Source organism: Callorhinus ursinus, unplaced genomic scaffold (assembly GCF_003265705.2).
Source record: "Callorhinus ursinus isolate GAN/ISIS: 27379988/994484 unplaced genomic scaffold, GSC_fseal_2.0 scaffold54, whole genome shotgun sequence".
Lineage (NCBI taxonomy): Eukaryota > Metazoa > Chordata > Mammalia > Carnivora > Otariidae > Callorhinus > Callorhinus ursinus.
Genome location: NW_027397116.1, coordinates 9,265,124 through 9,281,256, shown reverse-complemented (window position 1 = coordinate 9,281,256; position 16,133 = coordinate 9,265,124). Strand labels below are relative to the sequence as shown.

The 16,133-nt window shown below is 39.1% G+C and overlaps 1 protein-coding gene across 12 annotated transcripts in view; it reads right to left on the bottom strand.

Moving 5' to 3' along the window:
• ESRRG (estrogen related receptor gamma) overlaps window positions 1-16,133 on the bottom strand; it is a 616,331-nt gene that overhangs the window by 112,090 nt on the left and 488,108 nt on the right. The window contains exon 1 of one of the 12 annotated variants that reach the window (XM_073884106.1): window positions 10,767-10,798. The exons of the other annotated variants lie outside the window; for them this stretch is intronic. The gene's annotated coding sequence lies outside the window, so the exon portion shown is untranslated. Of the gene's footprint in view, window positions 1-10,766; window positions 10,799-16,133 lie in introns of those variants that run through there. 12 annotated transcript variants of the gene reach the window in all.

Genomic DNA, 16,133 nt, shown 5'->3' with positions numbered 1-16,133 from the left:
AATGAAATACATGGCCCAGAACAAGCAGGATGACTCAGCGGGTCTTTGGGGGCCTTCTCCTCTGCTGGCAATTTTATTAGAACATTACCAGTGAAGAAATTTTTAGCTTTTTGAATTGAACTATAAATTGTTTCTGCATTCCATGGTATCCTAAAGGAATTTCAGGGGGAATTTTTCTTCGGCTTATGGAGCAATTCCCTGTGGACTGGGGGAAGTCTTTTGGAAATTTCGAGGTTCCTCTTGGGGATTTTTCCTGAAATGGATTCTTCTTTAGAAATATTTTGGTTATTAAATATATATGTTGGAAATTTTTTGTACAACAATTTATAGCATACCCCCAAGTTTCTGTTTACAGTGTTCATAAAACAAAACAAAACAAAACAAAAAACTAGCATACTCGTAACATCTAATAATAGTGGAAGTGTTTCTACCAATTGTTACGAAACCCGGTACCACGGCTTTAACCTCTGCACCGAGAAGTCATTCTTGTAAAAACTACAAAACATGGAATGTGTTTTTGACAATTCTTCTTTCCCAATTTATTTTTGGCAGACGTGCTATAAAGTGTCTCCTTTTTATTTATAAAAACATATTATTTGTGATTCTGAGAAACAGACTAAGAAATGATGTGGAAAGCACCTTACAATGTTTGTCTATGAGACCACTTAAATGCTCATAACTACTTTGATGTACCGCTTATTGTGTTCAATCATCATGTCATTTATTGTATTTGAAAGTGTGTGCCTCCGCACACATCCCACTTTTAACAAAACCGTCTTTTACTGTGCCCGTCCTCAGCAAACTCCAGGTTCCACTAATAATGCTCACCATTCACAGGAGATAACAGAAAAACTTTTCACCACCTCCTCTGCTGTTTCTCCTGCAGCCAAAATTCGAACAGTAACAACCACAACCACCACCACCACAACAACAGAATGTATTTAAAAGATGAGTGGATATGAATGGGGAAGTGTTTTTCCTCTTCTGAGAACATGATCTTAGGATGCTTGTAAGGTTTTATTTCATGGTTCACCTTTTAACGCAAATAGGTTTCCTTCGCTATTCTCCCTGCTTTGTCCTACGTTTCCTGAGGGTCTTTTCGGGGTTTGCAACTCCTGTAAAGTCAAACATCACTCTTGGGGTCTCCACAGGGGCCACATTGTCCAGGCTGGACTAAATTTAAACTCCCTTCCCCCTGACTCTACACCCTGCTCTACAAAAACACACCATTTGCAGATCAAAGAGAGACGATTTATGCTTTCATCCAGCTGACGGACGATTAAATTAAAACAGATCAGCAGTGCGGTGCCTGGGCAGGTGGCTTCCAACACCACTGTCGGCCTCAGAGCGATTAAATTGTGGCGGAGATGGAGGGCCTTCCGCTCCCATTCCCGCACTTACAGATCAAACGGTGACAAATGAGATGTTACTGCTCTTGTAAAGCAAGGCTACAATCTGTCAAAATCCAACATAATTTGTGACCCTCTGTGACATCCTCTTTCTCTCTCTTTTTTTTTTTTGACATTTGAATACAGTGATTGTACTAGAGTCAAGCCCATTTAAGTGAATATACTCAATTCTATCTAAAGGAATACAGCCTGTTAGCTCCAACATGGGAGCTGAATATATATCTGGTGAGTACTCCAGCGACCCTTTGTGTTAAGTGCATACCATTAACAATGAATTCTGATTTTTTCCAAGTTATATAATTTGATATCTTGACAGCCCAGACACTTAAAGCACTACTATTTGTTTTAAATGGCTTTATTTTATTGTTTAAATGTCAGTATCAAAATAAAGTAATGCATACAGCCATGTCAGTTCTAGTGCAGGGGAAGTGTTCCCGTTGAGAAGAGTCTTGAAAGAGTTTGTTCTAAAAATGGACTCAAAAGTCAATTGCAATGTCTCTTGGCTGAATCCTTAAATGACTCATGAAACATATTTATACTGCATTTTCTGTTTAGCTGGTGCATTTAATAAAGCACCAAAGCAGAAACAGCGAAAAGAAGCAAAGCATCTTAACTTACTGATGTTGACATCGTTGCCAGGTCAAAAAAAAAAAAAAAAAAAATACCGACTATGGGAAATAATTGAGGAATGCTTGATAGGGAAACCATAGCCCAGATACATGAACAGACCTCTCAGTGGGCTTTAACTGTATAATCTGCTGGATTATTATACGTGGCTTGGCATTAAAGGAAGAAAAGAAGATTCAAGAGACAGCATAGTTTGTCATATTTTTACCTACTAGAATGGCAGGGAGAATTGATTCTCTCCTGCCTTCACTCCATTCAGACCTGTTTGGGGTTTACGAGCCTGTCACATTTCAGAGCAGGCATTGACTTTCTACTTCAAAGTGTCTAAAGATCTTTCCCAAAAGACTTTTGTTGACCACAAACCTTTAGGCAGGGTAACGCTAACCTTCAGGGAAATCACTCTGAAATAACTATTTACAAAGAACAAAAGTATACCCAGACTCTTTGAGCACTTTTTTTTAGGGTTATTCTTTAAGGTTCTTGGGCATAAAATGTTTTTCTACTCATTCTGTGACCTACCTAAGTCAGTGTGCTCAAGGAATTCTGTTCATCCTGGTTTATTTCCTTAACTCTGGGGTTGTTTGCCCACATTTTAAAGTAACTGTCCCACTTGATGTACGATCCCTGGTAATGACTTTGCTTCGGAAACCCAGCTGGCTACAAAGCAGACCTCAGTTTACGGCATTTCAGAGTAATTAGCTGGGACAGAAGAGTTACCTCCATTTTTTGTACATTGCACTGTGATACACTAATCTAGCCTTATTATGATGGACCTTTATATTCCCTCCAAGCTTTCATGCCTGCCATCATCCTATTATAGGGAGAGTGTGTGGCACAAGACCCGCAGACCTTGCCTCTTAAAGGCAGGGTGTCCACCGTAGTCTGAACATATCATAGGAGTCATGCAATAGCTTTCCATAGCCAGGAAAAGGCTTCTCTTCATGAGAAGAAGATCTAGGTCTATGGCCGCAGTTCCATTTTGTCAGAAGTTGCCAAGAAGGATGCTGTATGTGGTGGACGATCCCAGAAGAAGGTCTACTGGGTTTTGGCTCCTCTACTATGCGCCTATAGGTACATAGTAGAAATGTAGCTGCCAGAGAGCTACCCTCCCCTGCAGGCTGGATGGGAGTGGCCTCTGCTCTCACTAAAAGCCTGTGGGGAGGTTGGAAGTAAATGAAAAGTGTGTACTTTACTCTGAACCAGCTGGGGAATGGGCACAGAACACAGATAAGGCAGATTTGGTAATGCTCTCTTCCCAATAATCCCACCCGAGTCAAAAAGTGCCGCATGAAAAAAAAAATTCAGAAAGGTTCATTTTCTCCCCCTTCATTTCATCTTGCTATTTCTCTACCTTGTTTGTTAACACGAATATGATAGAATCCTTTGTTGATCTGTACCTACTGTGAGGACAAACAACAGTCAAGGGGCCTGCGTTTGTTAACAGGGCACATCTACTTTGGGGGAGTTCAGCCTGGCTCCCGTTTCAGTAAAGGCCTTTCCTGATTTTATAGTCTGCCACAAAACACAAGGCTGATCTCTTTCCCTCACTTTGCTCTCTCTTCTCTACCTTTCCTGCTTTTGATGTAGATTCTCTATTAGACACATGGGATACAGGGCAGGTTTTTGCCTCTGCCTGTAAGCACAAGGGAAGGAAGGAGTAAGGTGGCAGAAATATTATTAACTTTAAAATCTTCCCTCTACCTCCAAGATGAGAATAAATGTCCCCCAAAGATTCCCCGAGACATGAACAGACAGCTTCTTCCCCCACAGGAATCTCCTGTCACCTCAGGTTTTTTTCTTCTTTTTCTTCTTTTAATGGAATATAAGACTCTCAATGTATGGAGAGATCTTTTCAAATAAAACCACTGTTCTGCATCTGTCAAATGACATTTTCATAATATAAAACTCATCCAATCTGTTCCTTTTCAACATTTTCAGTGTTTGTTATCTGATGTCAATTATCTCTTAACTTCCTTACTTCTAACAATTTCCCAGAGTTTCATTAGATGGGCCAGCTAAAACTCACATATTCCCATTTAACTTTTCAAGCAACAGAACAGAAGTGCATATGAGTGGCTGATGTTAACCAAACCAAAGGCCACTTGAGAATGCCACTAAAAGAATAGTGGCTGAAGGTTATAAATAGGTGACACTATTTATAAAGCATCAACAAAATGTTTCATGATGTGTAACATAAAGCTCAGGCAGTCATATTGTTAAAAGCCTGTTCCTGTGCCTAATGTCTACATAAATAGCAGCATGAACACAGTATCATGAGCTGCTTTGTTTGGCATCAAGCTAATCACAGGCATGGGAGATGAAACCTTTCTTACTAATGGCCGGTCTCCCTTAAGAAAAAGAAAAAAAGTTTGGGGGTGGGGGGACTTAAGGTGTGAGGAAGCACAGTAACACACAGCAGAGTTCCAAAGAATCCAAATTATTTAAACATTCAGCAATGATCATATATTGTGGTCCTTAAGTCCAACAATAGCATTTTGATAACAGGAACGCTAAACTGGCCTTAACCTCACCCAGCACTTGTTGCTACTGAAAGATTAATGTTATCTCTCTATTTAAGTAACCCACACATATATGTCCAAAATTAGACTGTAAAGCAAAAGGCTTCTTGGCTAGAATAAAATGGTTTTTAACATCAATTTATAAATACTCTGAAAATGCAAGTCACTTTCCCTGAGTTCAATGACTAATGCATTACAAGATTTTGTGATACCCAAACCATTGAATGTCAGAAAGATTTAAGTTCAAATCAACATGCATTTATTCTATGGTATAGTAATATGGAAAGCTGATGGCATGAATATTTTATGGTAATGTTTCAATATTAAAATCCCCACATTGAGATTCAGGAGTAACATACAAATTATATTTAACCATCAAAAAATTCATTGAAGTACTTATTAGAGTATCAGTAATAATAGTCATTAAAATTTTATGATCCCTTAAAAGAACACTAAATAAAGACAGTTTAGTAAATGCCCTATTTACATATTTTAACAAGACTTACATAGTAATATCAAAATCACATTGAATTTGAGAGTAAAATTAAACTTGCCCTCAAAAGAACAGATACATTACGGATCCACCCTGAGAAATCTGCTTGTTTTCACAATAGTGGGGTGAGTTGCACTGATTCATTTGCTTTGCCTTCTTGGACCAGCTGTAATATTATACAAGCTATGACCAAGGGTCAGAGGTTCAATCTATGGATTAAGAACTGAATTAACTAAACAGGCTGTATAGGAATTGGGTCTCCAACCTTAGCCTCATTTAGTACCACGTCCTATTTTGCTCAGCTAAATGCTTATGGATATATACCACATAATTTTACATATGTATAAATAAGCAACGTGTATAGGACTATTCCCACCTACATATATTCATACACTTACATATGTGGCTTACTTTCATTCAAAATATTTTAGAATATTTATGAAAGCTCTAGTCCTTAAGCATTTTGCTGTATAGAATATTTAGTTGATTTTTCACAGCCTTTTAGAAGGCTGAAGAAAATCATTTTCAAAATTGTGACCCTTACAATTTGCACACAGATACAGCGTAGAACATAAAATGGTGGATTTGTTTTCTTTACCTTACATGTTTAAGGTTAAGAGTGATCACTGTAAATTCAATGAACTTGAGTAAACCGTAGGCCACTAGAAATTCTCAAAGGGAGTTATATGTAGGTACTCAGGGAAGATCGGTGGCCTGGGATCAAGAACCAAGCCTTCTGAAAACAGCCATGCCACTGACACGGGTCACTTTGGTTTCCTTGGAATGAGTGATTTACAGGCAAACCCATCCACTGGAACCCTAGGGTCTGTCAGAATTTGAGTTTCATGGATGACAAACTCATTTGGCAAGGCATGCACTGCCACAAAACCCAATGAGCAATAAATAAGCCATACCATATATGAGTCCTTAGGTATTTTCCTTGTTGAGTGCATTTACACTCTGGAACATTATCTAATACTATGAAATCAAAGAAGTGAAAGACTTCCTAATGTCATACAGTCCTGGATGTGTGTGTATATGTATATACATGCTTGTGTGTATGAGAGAGAGAGAGAATTATAAACTCCAGAAACTCCTGCGATCAGAAATGTATAGAAAAAAATAAATACAAAATGTTGAATGATGTTTTCAGAAGTACTACCTAAATAAACAAAGAAAAGATACCATCAGAAATATTTGGGCCTTAAAAAAATGTATTTAGGCCTATCTTCATTCTATGGCAGGTTATAAATTCAGCAAAAAGCTCATGATCATTATTTTTCCTGCTTCCCTTCTTCAAAAAAAGAAAAATTAAGGTCTCTCACTTCCATTGGATGCCAAATAAGGAAGACGGAGCAACAATTTACATGGTAGCAATAGTGAGCTTTACAGTTACGATATTAACTTTTTTTCTGGAAAACGGCAGCTAACACTCAGCCAGAAGCTCTACTATATTTTGAAATATATGCAATGGCAGTGGAAGACCAAAAAAACCCACAAACAGTAATTTACAATGTATTATGGGCCCTTCTTCCTGAAATATGTTTAGTTTCCCAATCATATTTCTTTAGGTTCATCTCAACATCTGATTACATTTCTCATTATACAGAGTGGTTTGTTAGTTGAAAAGTGGATACCCAGGAAACTGACTTGCTAGCTCAATAATCCACAGAGTATACCCAATACATGTAGCTGCCAGACAGTCCAAATGAACTAGAAATACCTAGTCAGCAAAATACTTAAAAATGTTTTTAGACTGAAATGTGTTCATTCAGTGTGACTTCGAAAAGCCTGCATCTACAACAATGACTCAAGAAGATCCAACACACACAACTTCTCCACCTCATCGCCCTTCCCAGTGTTTCAAAAATTAATGAACAATCCCTTTTGATAGCAAAAAGCTCTCAACACATAGAGAACTAAATTTTTATATAATTTAGGAGTCCTCCACTCTATAATAGTGGATAGTATCATGACATTTTTAAAAGCCTGGGGTCATAAGTCAATTTCTGGGTTGGAATCTCAGCTCTGTAAATTATCAACTGTGTGATTCTGAACCAGTTATTCAATACCTTTGTTCCCTGATTTTCTAATCTGCAAAATGGGTTAAAAAGAGCACCTAACCCACAATGTGGTTTTGAGGATAAAATAATACATGTAACGCTTTCACTGTAAACCATCATTATTATCTAATATATGTTGGATCAGTCCATCACAGAACCAATTTACTAGTTTAAAAGCTATGCTGCCCCCAGAGAATCCTATTTACCAATTCAGGCTGTTATTCACTCATTCATTTAATGTTCACGTTCTCCAGAAGAGTTTGGGGAAGGACACACCACTAAAGGCATGGCAAACCAATAAAAAGAATTAATAAGGCCTAATCTTGACAATAAGCATGCATTTTAGTGAGCTGGAGTAATTATCTGAATTATATAAGCCAATCTTCTCTTCACTAATTCTAATTCATTCACATTACACTGTGAGCACAAAATGAATAAGAAGTTTAATCACTTATATGTAACCCAGGAAAATGTTTAAGACATATTTTATTTGACCTCAAGAAAAACAAACATATAAATATTTACAACAATGTACATTCCTATAACATGGTAATCCCCCTTCATCCATGGCCCTTTGATCTGTGTTTATAGTTATCATTTGGAGCATCTATCTACTTAAATATTCTCCATTTTGAGAAAATAGTTCAAGGCAGAGCAGTACGTTGAATGATGTAGAGAAGGGGATTGATCTCTACACATGTTTGGTTTACCAATCTGAAATCTGCTATCCCTTGAGATAATATCAATATCGACATCAAGTTTGGACACCAGACGTCAACATGCAGGGTTTTTTCCAATGAAGACTCCCATCCCATTTTGCTTTTACATCAGCCAATGAATATGGATAAGACCCTGAAAGCAGCCCTTGATACATATCCACAGCACAAATTTAATGTAAGTGGCATATAAGTGATATTTATGTATAAAATTTTGCTTACTTATTCTAGGCTAAAGCACTCAAAGCACTAACCTTGACCTACCCTATCCAGATGGGCAAAAATCCAATTTATTATCCAATTTAAAGAATTTTCTTTTCTTTATGTTTTATTGGAAAATTATACCTACCTCAGGGTCCTCCTAAAAGAAACATCCTAGTGATATGTGCTTAAAAGACTTCTGACACCAAGATACAATATTGAGGGTCACACATGGTCATTATTTTTGTCAATTCCACATATCCGGTCAAAAGATCGTTACCAGTTGTTGCAGCCTTGTTCCAAATGAGGGCAAAGGAGGTGGAGAAAGTTCTCAGCCTCCATGTGCAGGATATGTGATGATAAAGCTACACCCCGTGGAAGAAAGGATTCTCTAGTTAACATCTGAAGTTCTCAACAATGCTGTCCTCACGTTTGTCACCCAGAAGCAGCACAATGTCCTGTAATTAAACAAGCCATCTGGGGGCAGGTCATCAACCACAGAAGACAAAATTCCACTCTCCCAAGTCATGTTGGGTTTGCTGTTCAGAACTACAGACTGATGGTATGCAGTCTGATGAAATGATTATTGCTCCTTCTAATATCCCCAAATCCAGTTAGGCACTGGGTCAGGTAATTCTGCCTTTGAAATGTTTCTTGAGTCCATCTCTTTCTTTCAAGGCCCACTGCCACCACTCTCGTGTGGACCCTCACTGTTTGACACTTGAAATATCTGCAGTGTTGTGCCTCAACAGACTCCACACCTGTCCCTTTCTCCATTCTTCCATCATGGATACATGTGCATCTAAGACTTCCCTTAAGGCACAAAAGCCTTAACTGAATGTCTACTTAACTGGATGCTACAGGATATAGGGCACATATTTGGTTTGGAATTTAAGCGATCCCCTCCACGCATCTGGGACTTACCGACTTCTACATCCTTATCTCCAAATTCTGCCTTCCATAGAAACTTGACTCTAGCCAGAATGATACTTACCATAGCCTGAAAACACCACTTAAGTTACACCTGTGGTTTAAGTTCTACCTGCATGACTCTGCTGACCACAATTACCCCTGTGAGGAAAGTACCTCCTCTTGGACTTCTGCTGTTCTAAAAACTAACATTCATTTAAGAACAGTAGAAAGTCCACTTCTAAAGTACTTCTTAAAACACTCCGGTCATCTTTAATCAGCTCAGGAAGTGAACTCTGACAGCTAGTGTCTGCCATATATACATGGGACCTCTTCTGTGCTCTCGTAAATTGTTAGTTTTCTTTTAGGTGTTCTTTGATCTTTTTCGACTAGATCATCAGCCCTTTAGAAGCACAGACTCTACACTTGAAATTCCCTGTACATATTAGAGTGACCAACACATAATGGAAAATTTGTTCACTATGATATTAAGAGCAATGTGTATTTCTCCCTTTTATTAAATAGCTCCAATGGGAAACAAAGAAAAAATTATATTATAATATTATATATGTACATATGATTATATATTTTTTTCCTCACAAGGTAGTACACATCATTATTTCATTACTAGGCCATGCTTTTTATCAATGTTTTGCTTCTTATAAGCCCAATTTATAAGGTCAGGATTTTCCTAAAGAACAAATTAAGATGCACACAAATTGCTCTGGTTACAGGTTTCTTTTTTCAAAATACTCTACGTTGGTTTGAACCTTTTGAAGTTCCAAAATAAATAAATTGCTAGTGTATTTGAAAGAAATTTCCATATTTCTAGATGAGATTGGCACTTTTTAAAGAAATGGAAATAAAGAAGGGAGATACAGTCACGTGAACTAATCTAAATGCTTCCTACAGAAGATAGCATCATTTCAACAATATTCTTTTTTTTTCCATAGGAGTTCAAAATATTTACCTCTAGAATCATAGTTCAATGCAACTTATGACTAAAGTTGGCAGCAATCAAAATCATTAAACTACCTTTTAAGAACAGGGAACAGGAAACATCTTGTTTGCAGCATTATGGAGATTAGCATTACCCACATAGGTGATATCGTTATATCTAGCTAAATTCCTGCATCCTATAAATGATACAACCACATGTCCAGAAAATCCTGATATAAACAATTCCCTGTCCCTGCTCTCCAGGCAGGAAAAGTGCCAGTGACAAAGCTCTGTTATTGAGTCACTAAGGCAATTGAAGAGTTACTTTACTAATTTTTGAGGGTACAGGGAAAGAAGAAAGACATCTTAAAACTAATCAGATGCTTACAAATACTGACAAAGATAACTAGACTATGCAGCACTGAAAATTTCCTCATGTCACATTAAACTAATGACCTTTCTAGGGCACATTACCCTCCCAATGATGTTGAAGTCAATAGTCACTAAACACAAGAAATATATTGAGGATTTGCTGGTATCGTATATGGGCTGGACTGGGCATAAATAACTTGTTTGTGCATGTGTATAGCAAAATGCACAAAAGCACAAACAGATATATAACAAGGCAGGTTTACACAGAGAGTAAATATTTATTGTGCTCAAGGGTGTATATCCATGTGGCTCAAAATGCCACTGTTCTAGCAGGATCGTCATTCAGAACTCAAACTCTACCAGTCATATGTTCATACTCTCAGACCAGTATTATTTGGAAAAGATCTGACACACTCTCCACTACCCAAAACTATGCTAGGTCAGTATCATTTCCTCTAAGACCTAGAAAAAAGCCCAGAGAGGCACAAAAAACCCATGAGTAACCACCAAATGCTCACCTTTCTGTCTTTCTTCCGTAAATCACAGGCAGCTGGGTGTTGAACACTAAAAATCTGAAGAGGAATAAATTCCTAGAACCATGAACAGAAACTTGCCTTTGCTCATTTCCAGCAATTCTATGAGTTTTTGTTACTATGTTCACTTATCACTTGAAAGATGAAAAAGCATTCAGATACTTAACAGTGTCTAATAATAGGAGACAGTTTAGAACAGAAATAATTCCAGACCTCTAAGAAACCTGTCAAAATTTCCCAGAGGTAAGAAACAATGACCTACAGTAGACTGTGGCCATGACCCTGGGGTCCAAGTGCTAACTCTAAAAAAGTGCCAGGAGATATTTGATGACAGGTGATCAAGACATCATTTTTGCACCCTATCTGGAACAGATAATATACCCTGAAATGAATATTCAACATACTTGCCTTCAATGCTGCATGGAAATCCACACAGAGACACAAGAAAAAAATGAAATTCTTTTTCAGTTTAGGCTATTCTTGAATTGATACATGACCCAATTCTCCTCTCTGTGCCATTGCTCTCAAATTAATATCTCCAACCCTGAAATGCTTACCCAGATTCCAGTCTCATAGTTTTAATTGCTGTGAGCCATTTTTATTTAGAAATCCCAATATTACCTAAAACCCAGCGCCCCTGAACTAAATAAACTTGTGTTGAGTTCATGGTCACTCCTTAACAGAGGGCTGGGTTCATAGGACAGAGGGAGCACTCAACAAATATGTGTTCAGTGAATTGTTTCTTCTCATACCAGTTTCTACTCTCACCTCCCCAATTCTGTTTCTGGCCACTGGTTTCCTACTTTGCTTTTTGAAATATTGAGTCTTATTCAGTTATTCCTTTCCCCACCCCTTACCCGAGCTGAGGGTGCCTCATTCAAATACTCATCAAATCATTCAACTCCTGAGGCACCTCACCTGGGTGACTCAGTCGGTTGAGCCTCTGCCTTTGGCTCAGGTCATGATCTCGGGGTCCTGGGATTGAGCCCCTTGTCAGGCTCCATGCTCTGTGGGGAGTCTGCTTGTCTGTCTCTCTCTGACCCTCCCCCTGCTTGTGTGTTCACGCTCTCTCCCTCTCAAATATTTATTTGAGAGGGAGAGAGAGACAGCGAGAGAGGCAACACAAGCAGGGGGAGTGGGAGAGGGAGAAGCAGGTTTCCCGCGGAGCAGGGAGCCCGATGCGGGGCTCGATCCCAGGACACCGGGATCATGACCTGAGCGGAAGGCAGACGCTTAACGACTGAGCCACCCAGGCACCCCAAATAAATAAAACCTTAAAAAAAAAAACAACAACTCTCAACACTTTTCACAAACTCTGTCAGAATGACCTCTTTGAATGCTGCACACCTCAGTCAGACGCTGATCACGTTATACTTGGGCCAATGACACCGTCTCTCAGCTCAGCACTATTACCAGCCGTCTCACTCCGCTTTCATCTAATCTGACTACTTCTACAGGATTAGGATTCGTAAGAATAACAGCTTCGTTCCTTTCCTCCCTTTGGAACCCACACAGGCTCCCAACTGTTTGTTACGTTAAGTCTAAACTACCACAGCTGTCTTTAGATGTCTCTCTAAGCTGAGTCAAGCCCGCCTACCAATCTTTATCACAGAGGGAATGTCTTTACAGCTTCCTTGATTGCTTTTGTCCCGACTACACTTAGGTAAACTCTTTACTGTTGTTCCATTGGAAAAAAAAAAATCTATATTAACATTTGTTCTCTGTATGAAGTTGATCTTTATACTGTCGCGCTTCTGATTTTCTTCACCTGATCTCTAAACAAAGACTAAATTCCAGGTTGCTAGAGCTGGTAATGTAAGAGGCAATATACACAGTGATTAAGACCTAAACCAGAGTAGACTGCTCAGGTTCAATTCCCAGCTGCAGCTTTTAAAAGTTCTGTGAACTCCGGCAAGCCTTTTAATTTCTGTGTCTCGGTATTCTCAAGTGTGGAATGAAAATAATACTATCTACTTCATATGGTTGTTGTAAGAATCAAATGGGCATATGTACACATATGCATAGAGGTAGATACATATAACATATAAAGTGCTTAAAAGAGTACGTGCATGGTTAGTAACTCAATTACTTTTCTTTTTTTCTTTTTTTCTTCTCAAAGATTTTATTCATTTACCTGAGAGAGAGAACGAGAGAGAGAGCACATGAGAGGGCGGAAGGTCAGAGGGAGAAGCAGACTCCCCGCCGAGCAGGGAGCCCGATGCGGGACTCGATCCTGGGACTCCAGGACCATGATCCGAGCCGAAGGCAGCCGCCCAACCAACTGAGCCACCCAGGCGCCCCAATAACTCAATTACTTTTAGTTATGATATTTCCTCTAGCTACTATTCTCCTTCATTCTCTCTCTCTCTCTCTCTCTCTCTCTCTCTCTCTCCTCTTCCCTGCCAAGACTTGGAAACATTTGTCCATGTTCATTGCTTCTACTTCATCCAGCCTATGCAATTCCCAGAGTGCCACTACCTGACTTCTGACCCCAACCAAGCTAATGAAACTGTTGCTGCCAAAGTCAGATTTGACTTATTTGTTGCCAAGCCCAAAGGTACTTTTTAGTTCTTTTAATTGACCATTCTGTGGCTTTTTTGAAACCCCGCCCTCCTTAAATCTCCACTTCCTTGGCTGCTGTGATACCACACTGTCTTGGATTTTCCTCCCACCTCTCCAATGTTCTTAATCTCCTATAGATTCCTCGTCCGCTACCCTTGACTTAATATCAGCAATCCCAGGATTCTGTCCCAAAGGCACCTTTCTTCTTATATATTAAACAACCTCAATTCCTACTTCAAATCAACATGTCAAAAGCTATTCGCATCCGTTCTCCTGTTTTTTACCCCCAGTGCTGCTCCTCATCTTGGATTCCCTAGAGCAGTGGGACGCCGCGTGACTGACCCCATGGCCTATGTCAGAGATGACTCTGTATGTCCCTGGCCCCCATTCCACTAATTTTACTACCTCCTGACTGTTCATTTCTCTCAGTACAGAGCTGATAACTGACTTCAGTCTCTCATTGTTTCTTCCCTGGATCTGTGCAGCACGATACGAACTGGCATTATTGCAATTGCCCTCACAGGCTGCCTTGTGCTTGGGCCACATTACAGCCTAGCTTTCTAAACATGGGGATCTAATCGTATCAGCCCCCACGTTGAACCTTTCACTGTGTCATCCACAGTTGTCTGGATAAAATGCAAACTCTTGAGGAACAGTCTTCAGCAGGACCCTGAAGCTCATCTTGCCAGCCTCATCTCTCATCATTCACCTAAACTGAATCCCCTGCTGTTCTGGAAAAGTGTCATTCTCCTTCATTGATTCTGCTTGAGATTCTCTCTTATCACCCACCCTTCTCTGCTTCTCCAACTCCTACTTGCCCTTCAGGGTTCAATGTGGTTGTCACCTCTGCAGTAAGCCTTCCCTGGCTTCCCCAGATTGAATCTGGCAATCTTTCTTTGCGTTTCATTTGCATCTTCTGCAAACCTATAACACCGCAGTTCTTGTAATCCTGTCGTTCCTTTCCATCCCTCGGACTGAACGCTTCAGGGACAGGAGGTGTGTCTCATTCATCTTATCCTCAGAATACAACAGAGTCACTGCTACTTAGTAGCTGATCAATATGCATTGAATGAACGGATGAACGAACTTTGGTGTGGTTCCCATTGCATAATATGCAACCTCATCATATTTTGGGTCAAAAATGTTTAAAGTCATGACTAGCTTTCTTGATAATGTAATGCCCCAGGAGAAAGATATAGTATCAAGCGAATTAATCACGCCATTCTCCACAATAAGGAAGCACCGTTGGTAAAAAGATTGGTGAGTATGAAAGTAAAAAAAAAAAATCTCAAGAGTAAGCGACCGCATCATCTTGTAGTTTGTAATTGTGAAAGAGGTCATGGTGGCAATGTGCAACCAAACATTGACTGTAAGATGTATGTACAGGTAGAGCTGTAAAAAACCTCCAGCAATGTTTATGTTATATCAAGAACTACAGAACTGCCCATACAACTTGACCCATTTTCGCCTCCCTTATAAAGTTGCCCTAAAGAAATTATTCAAAAACCAAAAAAGTGCTAAAAGGTATGTAGGTTGATCTTGTTTATAATGGAAGCAACAAATAATCCCCAGGAATCAAACAGTTAGGAAAATTATGACATTAATTTTTAATGGCATAGCATTTAAGAAAAATACAAAAGTGTATGTAAGAAACAATGTATACACCCTGATTGCAACGTGAAATCATGTGGGGATCAAGGGGTCATAGGAAAATAAAAATAAAAATTGCATTTGCTGTAAATTGCTTTCAAAGTGGAAAAATGGAAAGATAAGAAACAGTATGACTCCAAGGGAAGTCAGTTTTTAGATATTTAATTAGTTTTTTTTAATCTAATTATTAAATTGTTAACAATTTAGGGGCACCTGGATGGCTCATTCAGTTAAGTGTCTGACTCTTGATTTCAGCTCAGGTCATAATCTCAGGATCGTGAGTTCGAGCACCCCCTATGGATCTGCGCTCAGCAGGGAATACGCTTCTCTCCCTCTCCCTCTGCCCTTTCCCCCATGTGCAAGCATGCTCTCTCTCCAAAATAAATAAATAAATCTTTAAAAAAAAAATTGCTAACAGATTCAAAGGGAAATGAATGCAGTATCTTCAGAACCTAAAGTGACTATTTACTGAACATCTATTATAGACTAGGTCCTCTGAAACATGTTCTTAGTTCATAAAATTATATGACAAAGTAGGTACTCTTATTTCCATTTTATAGATGAAGGATTTGAGTTGTAGAGAGGCTAACTGGCTTATTCAAGTATCAAAGCTATTAATGGGATAGCCAGAAGTCAAATCCAGGTACACTTGGTTCTGACCCAGAACCTTTCTAATACAACATCCCACTGCAGGCCATTCTTTCACAAATTTGAATTTTAACAAACAAAAGAAAATGAAAAGAAAAGAGAGGGGCGCCTGGGTGACTCAGTCATTTAAGCATCTGCCTTCAGCTCAGGTCAAGATCTCAGGGTCCTGGGACTGAGCCCCCCATACGGCTCCCAGCTCAGCGGGAAGAGTTGGCTTCTCCTCCTTCTGCCCCTCCCCTGCCCCCGCTTGTGCACGCGCGCGCTCGCGCACGTTCTCTCTCAAATAAATAAAATCTTTTTAAAAAAAATAAAAATAAATTAAGAAAAGAGAAGAATGAAAATAATTCAGAACGAAGGAAAAATTATAAATAAGAAATACATATTCCCTAATGAGCCAAGGCTTATAAAAGATGTCAAAACAAGTATCTCTTAGTTCATTTTAATTGTTTTGCTTTTCATTTGCTTAGGAAAGATGGTTATAGTAAGTATGTA